The sequence below is a fragment of the Tiliqua scincoides genome, chromosome 3, assembly GCF_035046505.1.
Source record: "Tiliqua scincoides isolate rTilSci1 chromosome 3, rTilSci1.hap2, whole genome shotgun sequence".
NCBI classification, from domain to species: Eukaryota; Metazoa; Chordata; class Lepidosauria; order Squamata; family Scincidae; genus Tiliqua; species Tiliqua scincoides.
In genome coordinates, this window is record NC_089823.1 from 56,739,290 (window position 1) to 56,757,701 (window position 18,412).

At 43.5% G+C, this 18,412-nt stretch overlaps 1 pseudogene; it reads left to right on the plus strand.

The window, feature by feature from the left end:
• Positions 1 to 1,439: 1,439 nt before the first annotated feature.
• LOC136647034 (5S ribosomal RNA) lies at positions 1,440 to 1,559 on the plus strand (annotated as a pseudogene).
• The last annotated feature ends 16,853 nt before the right edge of the window (positions 1,560 to 18,412 follow it).

Sequence of the window (18,412 nt, forward strand, 5' to 3'; positions counted from 1 at the left end):
TTATTCATGAAGGTTCCGTTTCCATAACTCATGTGGATGGTAAAAATCACATTAAAGCAAATCCATTTAAAAAACAATGTCCCTTTGCTGGGCAATTTAAAAACAGCCTTGCTGACCTTTGTGATGTAAAACAGGCAGAGAATCCATCAATCAATCTCTTAGAAAGATCTTCACTCAACTCTGAGCCAGGGACCCCCCCCCTCCAGAGCAAAGTGATTATCTTTCTTTCACATGCTGAAGGGGAAGAGAGGGTTCTAAGTGCCTTGGGAGAGAATGATTGATGGATTGTCAGCCAGTTGCCCTCTCTCAAATTAACAAGGCTATTGCTAAAGGACTGTTTTCCTTTAATTTAAAGGGCCCTTCTCATCGAGCTGAGATAGGTGAAAAATGAGACAGGTGAGCTGCTGTGAAAAATCCATGGATATTTTGGTAATACCTGTAATTGCTTGCATGACTGTCTCTCTATAACAGTAAGAAAAGCAGTTCTTTAAACTTTGATTTTAAAAGGGTGCATTTTTCCCCTTCTCCAGGGATCAGTGCATTCCTTCTCATTTGCAGCGGCCATTTGTGTTGAATCAAATCCGTGTATAAAAAAATCAGTGTATAACAAGGTTGGTCCTGTATTCCTACAAAGGTAGGAAACAGGTGGTGATTAGTCCATATTAGCCAGAATACTCTGCTCCCATTGGTTTCCACAGTTCCTATACAGGCTTATACATATGCAAATAAATACATGTGTGATTGGGATGGGGTTTTCTGCCATGATCTTGCATCTGCTCTCTCTCTCTCTCTCTCTCTCTCTCTGTGTGTGTGTGTGTGTGTGTGTGTGTGTTATGAGAAAGACTATATAATAGCTGAAGTACAACAGACAGTGTGCAGGCAGGCTGTGGCATCACACTGAATGGGCTCATCCTCGTGGACTAGTTCAGCAACGTCACAATTCCTGGGCACTTTAAAAACTTCTTGTTGGGGTTTCATCTTTAGCTCCCCGTGAGCAGAGATTTCAACTTGAACAAAAAGAAAATAGCCAAAATATTAAGAGGACTGTCATATAATTGTCAATAATGGCAAAAACAAAATGAAACATTAGGGATAGTTTTGGCTGTGCTCAAATGAATGCAAATTAAAGGTCAGAAGCTCACAACATCTGTGGTGATCAAAGGAATAGAGTTTCGGCAGTTAGTTCTGTTCATTACTGGTATATGTGAGTAATAATATTTTCACTCTGCAGTCTCATCTTTCTCAAAACCAAACAGTTATATTATTGAATTTGCCTTTAAAGACAAAACATTCACATAGGTATAGTTCTATTCACAGAGAGAGAAAAAAGAAGTTCTTATAATGAAAGTGTGTAGAAAGAAGGCTAGGAAATAATTTTAAGAGTTTGACTTCACATGCTTTCCAAAAGACTAATTGATAGCAGGCCAATTGTTTGACAAGTTTATTGCAATTGTTACCTTGCACATGCCTGATCTCGTCTGATCTCAGAAGCTAAGCAGGGTTAGGCCTGGTTAGTACTTAGATGGGAGATTGCTTGGGAATACCAGGTGCTGTAGGCTTATACCAGGTGTGTCCAAAGTTTTTGGCAGGAGGGTCACATCATCTCTCTGACACTGTGTCGGGGCGGGGGGGGGGAATTAATTTACATTTAAAATTTGAATAAATTTACATAAGTTTACATAAATGAATATATTAAAGATGAACTTATATGAATGAATGAAAGTCTTGCAATAGCTCAAGGCCTATAAAAGGCCTTGCACAAAGCAAGGCTGGCCTTTCCTTTGCTGCCGCTACTGCATCACAGACATGAAACAACAAGCATTGGAGGGAGCCCTCATCCCACACCTCGCACAAGAGGTCAAACAGTCACCCTCACGCTGAGAGCAGTTGCATCAGGCCAGTGCGGGCTCCAACAAATCTCCGGAGGGCCAGAGGCTCATTGGAGATTGGGGGCTCCCTGAGGGCCACATTGAGAGGCCTCAAGGGCCACAAGTGGCCCCAGGGCTGGGGTTTGGGCACCCCTGGCAGTCTTTCGAGACTGAAGGTTGCCTACCAAACCATATTCACTGCAAATGCCTTGCCTGAAGCACATGCAAGTCACCAAGGACTAGTTATATTAAAAGTAGGGTTAAACCAATTTCCTTGGAACAAGCAATTTGGGGAGGCAATCCACAAATGCATAATCCTTTAAAAAATTCAAGGCTGTCTGAAATATTTTTATTCTCTGTTGCTGCTTCAATACCATTGTCTTTCTTCTGTTTCATTCCTCCTTAAATTTTCTTATCCAATCAGGATGAGATGATATCACTGAGCTACCTAGCCAGTAAGATGTCGCTATGTACTGATATCACTAAAGGCAAATGTGATTCATTCATTCATTGCGTTTCTCATAGACTCAAGATGGTTTACAGAGGCAGACTGAACATAAACCCCATGTCCCAATGGGATTTTTATAAGTATTACTCCATGAAACAATCTCATAGAACCTCAATTTCTCAAGGTGTTTCCCTTCAAAGTGCAGTTGTCATCCTGTGCTTTCCAAGTTCTTTTAGGCAGCTGCACCAAGCTTCAGATCGGTTTCTCAAAGCTGTGGTTTCACCCCAAGGAAAGCCCCAGCCTACTCAGAGGGGCTTCTCAGAGCTGCACCAGCTATTTAGCTGGTGCAAACTTGAGAAGCCCTGTATTGGGCTTTTGAGCCCAGGAGTGGGGATAGGATTTGGCGGCCAAAGCCTCCTCCAGCACTGAGGTAGCTTTAGTTTGAGCTGCCCATCTCTCAGTCTCCCATCCAGCAGCTGATCCTGCTTAGCTTTTTCAGGCAAGGTGACAGCTCAACCACCACACCTCCTATTAAGGTGAAAGCAGGGCTTCCTATACTGATTGCATGGGCAATCTTGGCCAATTAGGGATCATTCTATCAAACATCAACCTTTCTCAGCAATGTCTGGAAAATTGCTAATGAAGATTTTCATTAAATGGGCCCTCTTTTCCATCAGCCCAGACTAAAAACTGTAAGCAAAGCGTACTTTGATAACTAAACTGCATCAAAACGTAATATTTGCAATTGTATAGCAATCTGCATGAAAGTTGATTGGAAAATACATTCAGTACTGAATACGGAAGAAATACAGGTCTAACCTTGTTATACACTGATTTTTTATACACGGATTTGACTCAACACGAATGGCCGCTGCAAATGAGAAGGATTGTGCTGATCCCTGGAATTCTGGGAATGGAACCCTCATGAATAATGAGACTCAACCTGTATGAATGTGAGGGAGATTTTAGTAGCCCTTATATGCTCAAAATGCTGAAAAGCTGTTTTAAAATATAAAATATTTAAACAAAAGGCATCACTGTATTCTTGATGGCTGGATTTCTGATCTTTTTCCATAAGATTCAGGAAAAGCTTCATGCTCTGCAGAAACTGAAATATTGAAATACCCTAAAAATGATAAAACCACACTACAAAACAGGAGATTCAACTGATGAATGACATTTCCCAAAGTGTTTTAACTTGCAGGAAGCAACTGTTCAGGAAATGTTAAAATTACTACCTAGATGGATGACAACCGTACGCACTATCCAAGATTATACAGACTAATCGGAACTGAATGAGCTACTCAAGATATAACTGAAAGTCCTCAAGGTAATGCTCAAGGCATTTAGTGCAGGGGAGAGCCCTTACCCGGGAATATAAATTTAAATTAATAATATAAATTATTATTATTGCCCTGGGATGCAAAAGCTACTTTTAATATAAATAGGATGCCATTCATGTGAAGCATGATAGAAATGTCTACTGTATAGTGGTGTTCTTTGATATCATCATCAGGACCATAAATTTACTATAGCAGGGTTTCTCAAACTGTGGTTCATGACCCACTTGGTGGGTTGCGACCTGATTGTGGGTGAGTTGCAAAGCTGCAACTGACAGGCTGAAAGTAGATGAGCAGAATGCATTGAACCCTATGGAAAGTGAAACTGAACAATACCACACATTTATTTGCAAGTAGGCAGGTGTGAATTAGTCTGTTTCAAAGGGCAGGCCAAGAGGAATACAACGCCACCAGAATGGTCCTGATCTGATGAATGGAGCCCAAAAAAAACATGAAAAGGAAGCCCCTCCCCCCCTGCTGATGAATGTATTAAGCACTATTGAAAGCAAAACTAAGCTACACATCTATGTTTAGTTGTGGTTAAGCAAACGTGCCTTGGCTTCTGAGGAAGATTAGGTGGAGTGCAAGGCTACCAGAAGGCAGCATCCCCCCCCCCCAGTAAAAAGTACAGTAAAAAGAGGCTTGAGCTGGTAAGACATTTTTCTTTTTTTAGGGCACAATCCTACTCTGTGCTGGAACAGGCAAGCCAAGAGGCTTGCACTATATCCAGCGCAGGACAGAGGCCCAAAGCAGCTCAGCTAGAGGTAAGGGGGAACTTTTCCCCTTACCCCTGGGTAAGGCGCCCTAGCCCCAATGGGTCTCCTCGGACATGCGCCACCTCCTGAGGTGGTGCAAGTCCAAGGAGAGCAGAGTGACTTGAAGCCACTCCTATCTCCCCAGGAACAGGGGTTGGAATCCAGCATAACTACCGGATCCCAGCCCCACCTCCTGCTCCCCAACCGCCCGCCCCCAGGGCTGCCCACTGCCCACCCTTTCCCTGCCCAGGAATGCATCCCTCCCGCCTTCCTCCTGCTCATTCCAGAGCCTTACGTCGGCCCAACCAGGCCAATGCAAGGCTCACAGAGTAAGCCGCCATGAAGGCTGGATTCCCAAGCCAACACAGCTTATTCCTGAGGAGGTGCAAACATGCTTTACGACACTTTTGCAACCTCCCTGGGCCGGCACAAGGGACTTGTGCCTGCTCATGGGCATCCCTGGATTACGCCCTTAGTCTTATAAAGGTGGGTCCTGGTGGTGTGTAATTTTAAAAAGTGAACTCCAGATCCGCTGTTTAATTGGAAAGGATTGTTGCCTTTTACAGATAAAAGTAAGGGGTAAGCTGCGGGTAAGCTGGGGATGCGTTTGCTTGTATCAGCGCAAGTGATTCTGCCGCCACCAAAACCATCCCCTTCCAGCCCTTGTTCTGTCCCCATTCCACTCCATCTCCTCCCTATTCTACCCACTCCCTGCAACCCCCATCCCCCATGCTAGCAGTGCTGGGGAAAGTGACTGCTCTGCTGGAGGATTGGCACTTCTGCTCACAACTTGTGGCAGTGGCCTGACTCTTACCGACAGCATGTCATGTTTGCAACTGCCATGAATAGCCTTATGCCACTGACATGAAGGCAGCATAAGATTGGGCTGTTAGTTTGAAAATCAAGTCATTGCACCATGTTCATTTCACATTTTATATGTAACGATCGTTTACCTTGTGCATAAGTCTCCTGTAGCATGCAAAAGAGAGTGAGCAGTTGAGATGCATGGACCCTCCTAAAGTACAGTGCTGTTAAAAGAAAACAAATAACCCCGAAGAAAAACAAATAACCATATTGCTGATGAAATTCCTCAGCAACTCTCAGACTGTAGAATCCCTGCAGTGCTCAAAAGAAACTTTCTCTTTTGTCACTGTTGCTTGATGTATGTCTCAAGGACATAACAGAAGTCTTCCTTTCATTTTCATGTGGACATGCCAGCAGTTTGCTAGAGAGATGAACATATAAGTAATGATGTTATAGGTCATGCCATTGTCCAACCTGTACTTTCTTCCTTATATGATAATGATAATATAGAAGATTTTCTAAGGAATATTGTGTTCAGAAATATGCAAAAGTCAGATATGGCACAACAAAAATGGAACTAAATCAGTGGTCCCCAAACTGTGGGTCAGGACCCACTGCTGGGTCATGAGCTGATTTTTGGTGGGTTATCAAAGGGTGATGCAAAGATCAGATAACTAATTACCTCAAGCCCTGAGGTTATTCAAAAATCAGATACCATAGCTGCTAATTACCCTGCAAAGAGTTTGCAAGCACATGTAAATATAGGGAGATAAATGTTTGAGGGTCTTTTTTCTGTTTATTACTACATAAATAAGTAAAATATTTCTTTCTAGATCTCTCTCTCTTTTTTTTAAGTCTGGTAGACCTAGGTAGGTGCCAATAGAGTGTCATTAAAAAAAATGTGTCCCAGTGCTAAAATGTTTGGGAACCACTGAACTAAATAAATTCACCATGGAAAAAAGTAATGCACAGAAGCATTAGCCAAATGAGCTTGTCATGGGTTTTTCCTGCCCACTAGACCTGCCCCTGCCCAATTCCCTAGGGAGAACCTCAGTCACAAGAAGACTTGTCATTTAGGTAACTACAGGTAGACAAACCAAGTGAGTGAAGAGAAATTTGGAAGTAAGTTGTCTTCTTGCTCGCATGAGCTTTTCAAAGTTGAAGATGCTTTTAAGACTCCTTATCCTTGGTACATGAGCAGCCCAATCCTAACTACTCCGCTCCCCCCACCGATGCAGCTGTATCACCAGAGTGCACTCTACATCCTGTGAGGGAGCAGTCCTGGAAGTCTCCTCCATTTGTTCCCTTTTCTGGGGGTAAGCCTCAACTACCCAAATGGATCTACTTGGACCTGCACCAGTAATTTTAGTGGAGCAAGTCTGAGTGGACCTGAGAAGGTAGATTGATGTTGGGAAGGAGGCTAAAATATCAGAAGCATTGCTGCCGCCCATAACACCTCCTTCCTGCCCCAGTTTCTGCCCCTTTCCACTCTATCCCCATTACTTTCCACCCACCCCTTCCTTCCGCTGACTTACCGGTGTCAGCACTCCTTGGCAGGGCACTGGCACACTGCCACAGCTGCTTGCCGCTTGTGGCAGCAGCCCAGCTGCACTCTATGGCATGTCACCTTGTGCCCCAGCCATAAAGCATGTTGCACCACTAGAATACAAGCTCTGGTGGTACCACAGCCTAATAGGATTGGGTCCAAAGTATCAGTATATGAAAATATTAATCTTAGTTTACATCTATTCAAAAACACACAGGCTGCCTTTCCAGTCATGTTCCTTTTTTAGATTATTAACCACTTAATAATGAATTAATGGAAAGTTCTGATAGTATTTTCTAATGTAGGTAGTAACTGGGCTGGTTAATAACAACAACAACAACAACAACAACAACTAGGTATTTATATACCGCCTTTCTGGTCATCGGATTACTCCTCTGACTTTATCCAAGGCAGTTTACATAGGCAGGCGTTTCTAAATCCCTCAAGGGGATTTTTACAATCATAGAGGTTCTTTCTTTCAAGAACCAACATTTCAGAATGGATCTTCTGGTTTGTTCTCACTTCTGGCCTCCAGTTCTCCCACGCAGGCTGACAAGCAGCTCCATCTCTCACATGGAGGGCAGCCAAGATGCTTCTTGCTCACACCAAAGAGCAGGTGGAATCGCTCAGCTCGGCTTGTCAGCTGCTTCAAGGTCTCGCCATTCTCAGCAGTTCAGGGAGCTGCCGGTGTCCTCGAACTGATGACCTTCTGATGTTATCTTTGGGCTAACAGAGGGTCTACCTTCTAGACCAGACTTCCTGCCCTGGTTCAGACGGTATGTCCAACCAAGCCCATCCACCATGGGAACATGACTGTGTGCGTGCTGCTCCGGATCTTGACATGTCATTCCAGTTCACGTAATCAGATGAGGAGGAGCGTTTGGTTCCTCTGTAGTATCCAAATCATATGGGAGCTGCTTTGGAAAAACCATTTCCCATGCAATTCTGTAGCCGCAGGGCATGTGCTGAGAAGGGGAGGTGGGTCGCACATCATGTGGCAGGCAACACTGGTCAGACATGCTACGCAAAGAGGCTCAAAGTGTATCACATGTAGCCAACCTGTCCTATATAGCTAGTATCACATTCTTGGCATAACTGGTGCTTTCTTCATGCAGTGCATTGCAAGAAGTTTCCAGAACAAGTTCAAGATTATGAAGATGCCACATGCGTTAACAGTGATTAATGGATGCTTCTCCTCAGTTTCTAATACACCCCAGCAGTTTTTGTTTGCACTTTCTCAGCTTGCCCCGGAGTGATTGGCAACGAAAGTCAGGAAGTGAAAGCATATTCACGCTTTTGTTGTTGCTGTTTGTTGCAAAATGAATCAGTGTGAAATAGTTCTGAATCTAAATTAAATCAAAAACCTCACTCTACACTCATTTCTCTTTCCTGTTTATTGATGAAATCTCTTCAGTGCTGCTTGTCGTGCAGTTGCGCTCTCCGTTTGGGATTTATGCTTCTGTAATCATGGGGCTGTCATAAATAGGTACAATCTCTAGACCTAAGCCTGAACCGGAGGCCTGAACCAAACTAAGAGAGCTGCTAACAGTTTTTGCAGCTGTGGGAAAGAGAGCAATTAGCTGACGAGAAAGGAATATGTTGTCTCCCCTTTAATGGCCAGAAAGGGCAGATAACCAAGTAATAGCATGCTGGGTACCTCTGCGGGCAGAAGTGATTAAGCCCAGCTGTGGATCTCCGATTGGGAGGGGTAAGAATTAGGATCGGTAGCAACAGGCTTTCTTCGAGAAGGTTCCAGTCCTCAAGGAACCTGATTGGTGAGTATAATAATTGTGCAGTCACCTCAGTAATTATTAGCATAAAGGTATAATAATGGACCCCAAGGGGTGTGGTGTGTTCCCTCTTGGGCAGAGAGTCTTGGGTGCGGCACCACCTGCTACTCGTGTTTAGCTCCATTGTCCAACATGGGCACCTGGCCTCACAGGTAGTCCTGGAGCCAAGTGATCTTCAGTGGGTGACTAACCCAGGTGAGAGAAAGGTATTGTTAGAAGTAGAAAGTTAGCTTCATTGTTTTGGGCTGATGTGTTTCCTAGATGTTTTATGCCTCTTGCAACTGCTGCCTTAACTTTATTCTGTGTAACCTTATATGCTTAATAAACCAAAATATCTTTTATAAGCCTGTGTTATTGACTACTAAGAACTAGAGTTCAGAATTTAGAAGACTAAACTACATGACGCATGCAAGCATTGGAATATGTACTCTGTGACCTCTGATTTTTTTGAATTGAAAATTCCCTGCAGGAGGGGTTAAGCCATTTCTGCCTAATGTTGCATATATGCAATAGGCATCAAACGTGTACACCTGTGGGCTGGGCAGAAATAGGTTAACTGAATACAGACAACCACTGGGGAGAGGCAATGAGTACCCCTTCCCTCATTGTTTCTCTAGTCTCAGTCCCCACCTCTGAAAGAAATTTTGCAAATTTTCAAAGAAACTTCCATCTTCATGACAGTGCCAAATGGGGGGAGGGGGACCTTGGACAAAACATTGCAGTGGGTCCCCACTGCATCAGCCACCCACCCCCTGATAGCACACTAGGTGCTACCACTGTCATAGTTCAGGGCTCAGCCTAACCCACTCACTTTGATGGTTGTGGATCCTTGGCCAGGGCCTAATTTGGCCAACCTCTAACGCTAGTGTTGTATGGGCTACAGTTTTCTCAAACTGCCTATACATTGCAAGCATCTAATCCATGGAAGTCATTTTCCATTGCTGCCTTTGCGGAATGGTAAGGTGGGAGGTAACCAGAAACTTCTGTCTGCATCTTATGTGAACAGCTTACTTTATTCTTTGCTAACTTCTGCTATCTTGACTTTCAAGCATCATTATGCAGTAGGAGCCACTGTGGTTGTGCTTTAAAGGGCATTTGCAATGGTGAATTATGGGGTGCTGAGAAAAAAAAATTCATGTTCGCCAGCTTTTTATCTCGCAATTCTGACAGAGCAAAGGAAAAATGGGAAAGACCTCCCTCTTTATCTTCTTACTATTACTGAGGCCCATTAGAAACAGGATATAGAGATGAAAGATGCTTTCCCCTTATAACTAGTTAAAAAAAAAAAAGAATAAACAGAGGCAGCACTTTGCTTTTGTAATTGCCAGACTATAAGCCTGGACTCTGCTTATCAGATAACTATAAAATATTGGTATCTCCATTGCATGCTCCTGCAATGGTCCCACAAGGATGTCGACCTTGACGGTGCTTAGCAAGTCACCCAAGGGCTGGAGCCTTTAATTCCTTGGTTATAGCACTCCTCAACACGGAAAGGACTTTATTTGTGGGTGTAAATTAAGCTTTGCCTGTCAGAGGAAAATATCTTCCGAAAGAACATTTTAAGTGTGGTTGCACCATTGACCTACAAAAATGCAGGGAGACGGTGGACAGCTTGCTGCATATAGGGTGAAAAAAAGAAGTGTATGTTTTTTGCAGCACTTCTAGTTAAATGGATTAAGACTGCCATCTATAGCTTCCAGCGATAGCTAGAAATGAGAATGCGTCCTTTGTTCCTCTGAGCTATTCTAGTGCTGGTAAGACTCTTGTGGAGAATGGTTTGAATGCTCTTTCTGAAGATTTTGAAATGTTGATTAAAAGGATGCTGCAAATACCAGAACGTATTGGCGAAACTACGGAGTTGGTGAATGCTATAAAGTAAATGCTTAACAGCCCAATCCTGAACTGTCCAGCGCACCGGGCTGCAGTTGCATCAAAAATGGCTGCCGCTGCATCCAGCACACCCCAGGCAGCGGCCTCCTACCTCCACCAGTTCTGCCTTCGCCCCACCCCGCTCTCTCTCCAGGCACGCCCTCTCCACACCCTGGAACGACTCCTCCCTGCCTCCCTCCCACCCCCACCCACCTCTCCTCTGTCCTGCTCTCCGCATGAGCGGTGGAGCTCTGGTGCTCCACCGGTGCTGAAGACCACAAATGTGCATTGTGGCACAATTGCAACAGTGTTTGTCAGCAGTGAACCAGCATGCACTGCATTGGATTGGGCCTGAAGGCTACTCTACACTTTCACATGCATCCACATGCCTGCAAGTGAACAACCCCATGAAGAAAGGGCAGTGAGATCTGGTCTGTGAACACTGGGAGCCAACAGCCATGCCTGGGAGCTTGGGGACATTTTTCCCAGCAATCTATCTGGAATCAGACCTCATGTATGTGAAGATCATATAGAGATGGCTGCTGGCTCCTCATCCATACAATTGTTCCTTGTGTTTCTTCTAGAATCTGCTCTCTACCGATGGCATCACTAGGGGGTGTGGGCCACACCAGGTGATGCGTATGGGGGTGTCACCACTTCTGGCCCAATTTTTTTTTAAATCTTGCTATTTTCAAATAATACTATCTTGTTATATATCAATCAATGTATGATTTCATGCAGAATGCAATGAAACAAAGCATATTGAACTATCTCTATTCTATCAAAAGTTATAGCCCAAAAAATCAGCAGGGATAGGGCAATGGTACATTACCACATCCACTGCCCACAGCATTGCCCTGCCCACTTCATAGGAAGAGATACATCATAGGAGTGAAATGCTAGCCTTCCACACTGGGTGACACAAACCCTAGGAACACCACTGCTCTCTACAGACAAGCACAAAAGATGTAAAGGGCTGGAGCTCAGTAATAAAAGGGAAGAATTCAGCAGCAGTTCAGGAATGTCCTGAGATTAATGTTTGCCATTCATCCACCTGAAAAAAGGCAGAAAGTTGAAGAAACAAAGTCATTTTTGTTTTGGCAAACTGCCAAGCCTTCAGGCAGCTCTAGAGCTGGCCCAGAGTCATACAGTGATGAAATGAATGGTGTTCTTCTGATTTTCATAATTTGAAGGCATGGCCTTTGAATCATAGTTTCAAAAATATTTGAACTATTTCATTTGCACCGAAATTTGTATTAAGAGCAAGATCCATTTGTAGTAATGGAAGAAGGGCAGACAAAATCTAGTTCCTGAATATTATTATGTATGAGTTAGAAAGTTTATACACAGCATTTCAAAGAATGCAATGAAACAAACCACATTGAACTATCACTCAGTGCTGTATACAATGCATGTCAATCTGTATGTCAAAGCACCCAAAGCTTGCATTCTCCCCTACATTCACAATGAAATGTGGAGTGTGTGTGTGTGTGTGTGTGTGTGTGTGTGTGTGTGTGTGTGTGTGTGTGTGTGTGATTACACTGATTGCCAGACCAACCCCCTGGCAAACATGTATTCCACATGTGTGTAAGGGACTCTACTGCTATAAAACTGTATGCAGGGTTGCCCTCTAAGCCAGCTCAGAGTTATTATTATTATTATTATTATTATTATTATTATTATTATTATTATTATTATTATTATTATTATTAATAATAATAATAATAATAATAATAATAATAATAATAATAATAATAACAGTATTTATATACCGTTTTTCAACTAAAAGATCACAAGAAAATCAAATAACTAAATGGCTCCCTGTCCCAAAAGGGCTCACAATCTAAAAAGATGCAAAAGAATACCAGCAGACAGCCACCAGAACAGACACTGCTGGGGTGAGATGGGCCAGTTACTCTCCCCCTGCTAAAAAAAGGAGCACCCACTTGAAAAAGTGCCTCTTACCCAATTAGCAGGGGTTAACGGTATAAAACATTTTAACATAACCATAAAATCAGTCTTTACAACTCAAGGCCTGCCTTCTTCCATATATTCTGGCCTGCCCCCTCCGATCTTCTGACAGGACCCAGAAGGTGTCACCCCAATCGAGGCTAGGGAGTGTCGACAAGGATCTTCTCAGTGGTGGTCCTGAAGTTATGGAACTCGCTCCCTGGCTATTTGAGAGTTGCCCCATTCCTTGGTGTGTTCTGGCAGCAACTGAAAAACTGTTCCTGTTCATTTGTGTAGTTAGATGGGTAGGAAGTTATGTTTGTTTTATTCCCCTCTGCTCTTATGTCTATTTGCTTGCCATTTTACTACTATGCCTTTTAATCTGTGCTATTTATATTAATTGTGGCTGCCACTTATGTCTTTTATGTATTTATGCTGCTTTTTGCCACTGGCTTTTTATTGGGGCAGCCCAGTCCTATTCAGCACTGGTGCAGCGGGACAACATGGCCTATGCCAAATCCAGCTCTGAAACTGGGCAGACTGGAAGTCTCCTATGGAGCCCCAGCATGCTCAGTGGGGCTACTCGGATCTATTCAGCACAATCACTGGTGCAAGTCTGAGAAGCTCTGTGTAGGGCTTTCAGACCTGGTTGGGGTGGGGGTCATGATACAGTGGAGGCCTCCTCTGCTGACCACACTGCCTCCCAGGCCTGAACTGCCCTCTCCCAGCCCTTCCCCACCCCAAAATACCCTTTCCCCACCTCCGTTCTGCCCTCCCCCTGACCCTCCACCACCCAGCACAGCACTTACCTGCCCTGGTGGCCATTGGGCTGGATTCAATGCCAGTGGGACAGCAAGGTCTTCGTGTCAGCATTGCCTATTCACAAGGTGTCGTAAACATGCCCTATAGCACATTTGTGGTGGCTAGCAATGGCGCAGCAGCCACTGCACTGCCACAGTGCCATGATAGGACTGGGCTGTGAGTCTCTCCTCCATTGTTTTACTGCTGATGCCTATAGAGTTTTGTATGTTGTGAGTTTTTTATGGTATAATGTTTTTTTTATTTATTTTATATTGCAATTATATGGATTTTATTGTTTGCCATTTAGGGCTTGAAAGGTCAAAATCAGCACCGTGAATTCAGCCCAAAAGCATACTGGCAAGCAGTGTCAGTGGTCTAAAACAGAAGTCACATGTTTCCAAAAATGGGCCACATTCAAGACCTATGTTGCAACATTCAGGACTTATTAAAGCTTCTAACTGGTCTAACTTTTCAAGGGTAGTCCCACTTAGGGTACAGTACAGTAGTCCAGTCTAGCTGGGATTTAGGTATATGTCACACTACTTTCGCTAAAAAGACAGGCAGATATCCAAGCTGAAGCTGGGCTCATATGTAGCATGTACAAATGGAAATGTTTCTGGAGAACTGTAAAAATGAGGTTTTTAAAAAGTTTCCCAACCTTAATGAGCCTGTAAATCTACACAGTCCTGTTTGTACAGTACTGGACCACACAGAAATACCAATGTTCTTGAAGAAATGCAATCTACATCATAGCTTGTCAAAATCCAAGCATAAATAGTAGGTGCCCAAGGCATATGTTCTTCATCTTCAACGGTGTTTTAATAGGAAAAAAAAGTTTGTTTAAGCTTTAGATAGAGCTTAACAGCTCATTTCAGAACAGTTTTCAGAATGATATGGAATTTAGAGAATTAAACCAGATTAAAAACTATTGCTTGTGTGACTTGATATTTTAGCATAGATATTTTAGTAACTGAATCTACCCTGGATTGTATTCTCCGATATATACTCCCAGTTGAATAGGAAGTTGTTTCTCTTATCCAAATAGTTGCATAGTTCTTAGATCTGGGGTCAACATCAGAAATGCATGTACTATGCCATAGTTACTGCTTTTTTCCTTTTTGGCTTTTTTCCTTTTAGGCTTCCCAGTGTAGCTATAAAAGCATATTGGAAAGACATGCTTTCCATTCTAGTGCAAGCCTAAATACAATGATTCTAATTTTCTGCAATGATTTTCTATATTTAAAAGATTTTAGAGAGATTTAGGAGTATGTTTGATGTTCCATATTACTGTATTTAGCTGCTGACACTGCATAGGCAGATAGACCTGGGCTCTGTATTGGGAAGCCCAGTAGACCAGGACTCCAAAGAATTTTCTGGCTGTTGCCACCTTCCCTCTGCTGTGTTCTCCCCTTTCCCACCTTTGTTTTGCCCACCTTTGTCACCACCCTCCCCCACTCTGTTTCATCCCCTCCCCTCCATCTTTGGGAAGGGGCCCAAAACAAACTTTGTACCCCCTGATAAAATTTCTCTTAGAGGACTTGGGGATGGAAGCAGAGGCATGTATTGAATGCTCTTGTGCACAGTGATTGGTTTGAATAGTGGGTTGCAGCAGTGACACCCTAACTGCATTCTTGGGTAACATCTTTGCAAGAAACTGGGAAATACATCCTATCAAAAAGTGTTTCCTGTTAGGGAAACCCTGCTTCCTTGGTTGAAAACCAGAGGTGTAGAACATGGTGAACAACTCATTCCACTACTTCCAGATCTAAGAAACAGGTTGCACAGATTTTTGGAACATTTTAAAATCCTTCAAAATCTATCTGACCAGATGCAGGAGTGGGGCGAAAACTGTGTCATGTGAAATTCCTCTATAAGAGACAAGCCAGATGACCTCAGGTTAGGAAGGTCATCTGATAGAAGCAGAGAGAACAGTTTCGGTTTTGCTGCAGAAGTTTGTGAGAGTGGTATGATCTCTAGGGGCCTGTTATGTTTATTGAATGTACCAAACAGCCCAATCCCACCCAGGGCCAGCCGAGAACATGTAGTGGTGCTAAAACAGACGTCACAGCAAGATATGGGCTTGCCGGGGATCAGGCAGCAGCAAAGTAAGTAAAGAACTTTTATACTTACCTACTCTGCTACTCCCAGGTCCTCAATGGGCCTACTTGGAGTTGTGTCAGGCCAAGGACACAGAATCTTGGTGCTGCCACTACTGCTGAGATTTGCCCCCAGCCTGCCTTTGACACCCCCCCCCCCGCCTGCCCTAGTCCTCCCTCAATCACTGCCTACCTACCTGCTCCAATGGGGACTGGGTGAGCCGCTGCCATATGAGCAGGGCCTCTGGCCATTTATACCAGCGATCCCAAAGCACACTGCAGTGGTGCGCCTTTTATGGCAGAGGCAGGTACAACAGTGGAACATGAATTCTATCATTGTAAATTCCCAATAGGACTGGGATGCAAGTGAATCTTCAGTTAGGTTTCACGTAGTTGCTGTTTATGTTGAATCTGTTGACCTATTACATCTACTAGGGCGCAATCCTAACTGGCAGTTATGCCAGCATAGGAGGCCCTGGCGTGTCGCAAACGTGCCATAAGGAGACCCATTGGGGCGTGCCGTGAGGAGACCCATTGAGGCATGCAGCCCTTACCCAGGGGCAAGGGGAAGAGCTTCCACTTGCCCCTGGCTGAGCCGCTGCAGCCAACGAACCTGCGTTGGATGCAGCGCAAGTCTCCTGGCTTGCCTGCTCCAGCGCAGGTTTGGATTGCGCCCTTAGTTTAATACTGTTACGTTTACATACTTTGTTACTCGGTAGAATGCCAACTTATGAACCCAGACTTGTGTGTCTGTGTCCTTGAATTGTCTGTAAGATTTCCAACAAATATTTTACAGGCCTGAACAATCCTAGGACCAAATCGAAATGACACAGGCTTCATGCAAGTTGCGCATTTATTTTATTTTTAGCCAATTTAAATTTTATGCGTTGGGTTTTTCCATTCTTAGAAAAGAAACATTATTGGGAGGGGAATCTTCTGGTGTCAAATCTGTTCTTTTACTATCAAATTACGAACAATATGTCAGATTGCAGCGGCAGCAGACCTAGCACTGGACAAACGGAGCAAATGCCTGGGGGGCTGAGTCTGCGCAATGCTAGGACTGCGTGGGAAGCGTCACTGAGGCTCCCAACACGGTCAGAAACTGCACTTCCGGCTTTCCGGAAGTACAGTTGCAGACTGCAGGGAAGCCTCAGAACACTTCCCCAGCCAGTCTTAGAGTTGCGCGAGGCTCTGTCGCACTTTGGAGGTGGGGGCGGCAGCATTGCGCAGGGGGATGGCATTGCGCAGGGGAGGCATCGCTGACCTTTGCCCTGGGAGCAGGGCGGGGTAAGTTTGCTACGGGACTGCAGCACAATTTAGGTGTAGTTCAATGCTTTTAGATTGCTTTTCCAACTAAAAATAAAAGGCTATTGATGACTTGAACAGCCTTCATGAAACTGCAAAATCGTTTTGAGAAACTATAATAAAGTTCCATTCAAATGCAAACATATTGAGAGACTGAATACCAGCAGGAATGACATATTCGAATAATATAGATGCTTCAGGATTGATTAAAAAGAAAAGCATCTGCCAACAGTACAGATGACAAGAAAAAAATGGTAATGTACTTGTGAAAAAGTGATCATTAAAATCAACTAAATATAATTTTAATTATCTCATTAGGTATCTCTTGATGTAGAAAAAAAAAAATTACCAGCTGTATTAACACTGAAGAACTCAGTGCTCTCAGAATGATTTTCCTTATTTCATAATTAATTTTCTTGGTATTAAATGTACACACACACACACACACACACACACACACACACACACACACACAATATTAAATGTGTCATGGAGGTTGTTATACAAAAGTACTCACAGTATTCTTCAGTAATACTCGTACATAGCATGGCATAACAATTAAAAGGGACACTTATTGGAATCAGCCTTTAATAGATTTCATCCTGAACTTTGAAGTTCTGTTTTGCTGGATACTTTTACAGAAGCAAAACTCAAAATGTCAGAATCTGTTATTCTGCTGGTGGAGGTATATTTCTTGATTTTTCCCCCTGGATTTCTCCTGTCAAAAGCAACCATAAATAAATCTAGAATGAAAATAAACTTGCTTTCTCCAGTGGCACACTATGTTTTTATTCTTTATTTGTAAAATTGTGCGACTTTGTACATTTGTTTTAAATAAAAATAGAGATGTATTAAAATGGGGCATGGGTGGGGTTGAGTACTTAAAATATTTCTCCCCCCAGATTTCAGCAGAAGCACTTTCTAGAGGATTTTGCTAAATCCATTACCAGCACACGCAAATCCAGAATTCAAATAGAGCAGGACCCAAGAGATATCAGAATGTCAGAACAATGATCACGCAGAACTCAGAGAATCTGCTCAGTTCCAAAAGTGGTTCATTGTGAGAGAGATGAGGAAGTTCGTATTTGCAAGAACTCCAAACACAGATTGATGTACACACAAATGATTGTATCTCACAGGGCTTTCCTTCGTTCTCTTTCAACGAAACTCAGGAAATTTCCCTCTTGTTGCAGAAGCTCAGATACCTTCCATTCAAATATATACACCCTTTGGATCCAACCTGACTGCTGTAGTTGGTAGGCTGCATTTACTCAAATTTGGTACTGCTTGTCAAAGACTTTGATCTGAAGATGTTACTATGTGAATAGCTGGTTCACTGGTGATTCCTGGTCACTGGTTCAAAGGGGTGTGATTCCTGATTTTCCCAGATTCCACCTTCCTGATACAGTTCCCAATCACACTACATTCCATGCTGTTCCAGAAAGTCCCACAAACACTCAACAATGGCTTGTGGGGATGCAGGAGATGACAGCAGGGATGGGCAGACATAAGTGAAACCAATAGTGTAGCTAGAAGGGGTTCAAAGCACTAGGTTTTGCACAGCACCTCACCGCGGTGTGCAAGTGGCCCTTCCCCTTTGGAGCCATTCTGGGCTGCTAGAGCAAAATGGAGGAGAAGCCTCCGTTTTGCTATAGTGACCCAGAAAGGCTCCAAAGGGGAGGGGACTGCTTGCACACAGAGCTCCCCACATCTTAGAATACTAAAAATAAGTGATTGGAAACCACTTCTGGTTTTGCGATTGCAAACTGAAAGTGGTTTCCAATAGCTTATTTTTAGTATTGTAAGACTTGGGAGTCCTGCAGAGGGCTCAGCAGGGCTC